This window comes from Asparagus officinalis, chromosome 4, assembly GCF_001876935.1.
Source record: "Asparagus officinalis chromosome 4, Aspof.V1, whole genome shotgun sequence".
In the NCBI taxonomy this organism is placed as follows: Eukaryota; Viridiplantae; Streptophyta; class Magnoliopsida; order Asparagales; family Asparagaceae; genus Asparagus; species Asparagus officinalis.
Genome location: NC_033797.1, coordinates 121,921,770 through 121,922,952, shown reverse-complemented (window position 1 = coordinate 121,922,952; position 1,183 = coordinate 121,921,770).

The window sequence follows — 1,183 nt, the reverse complement described above, 5'->3', positions numbered from 1 at the left end:
TCTTCTCCTTCGAGCAACGCCGCCGACATCCTATTCTCCTCCACCTCCGAACGACTACGTCGCCCGCGTCGTCCCGCTACCTCGTCGACATCAGATTCTCTTTCGTCGACGACCATCACCGTCCTTCGTCGTCCTCGGACGTCGTTCGCGCCTCTCGTCATCGCTCGCGTCGTCGTCGGATCTCGCGCTCTTTCGTCGTTCTTCCTCATCGTCGAACAGACCCGCCGATCGTTTCCCCTTTCTCCGTCAGATTTCAGATCAAAGAACTCGTAGAGAAAGGAGACCCTCCCGAAGTCGCTCCTTCCTTTTTTTTCTTCAGATCTAAGCAAAGCATAGCAGGTTAACAGGACGAACTATTTTTTCACGTGAGTGGACTTGTGGATTTTATAGGCTTTGGGCTTCACTGTAGAAGCTAATGGGCCTTGGATTTCTTTCAACAGTTTTAAATAGTGATCTACTGAGGTTTCGCTTCTCTCATCTCAGTATTTTTCTGTTGATCTCAATTTATTAGTTAATTGCATGAGTATTACATCTCTAAATTCTTATCATATATTTACTGCTTAAACTAAATCTGTGAGTTGAGAGTAATTGAACATGTGACTGATTAATTTTGATATTGAATATAGAACTTGCGAAATGATAATTAATATTGCGATTAAAATTGTTTGAGATTAGAATTATTCATAATTGTTGATGCAAAATCTTATTAAAATCCATCTGTCGCATTAACTGCTTTAATTAATTTCCTACCAAATAAAATGATTTTTGGGGAAACGGTGCTTTGTTCAAATTAGATTGCTGATTCTGATAGACCCTCTGTTTCGTTTCGCATCATTTTTGGTATCAGAGCATGGTTCTAGGTTAGGAAATTTTTATGCTTAATCGTATTTAGCTGTCAGTGCCTCCCACTCATCCCAGTTGATTGTTAGTGCATGCCTAATCGCACAGATCTACCTTAGGTGAGTCAAGTCAATCAGTTAGTGAGTCCAGCATGTCTTCTGAATTCCTTAAGAAATTCGATGAGGTAAAAAGACAAATTGGTGTCGTAGCCCAGAGCTTAACAAATTTCCAGAATGAAACCAACGAAAAGTTTGCTAGGCTTGAAGGAGCGCGTGTTGCAATTCCGTCGGCACAAAGTCAGGGCTATGTATACCCATCGCAAGGTCATGGGTACGTCGTTCAT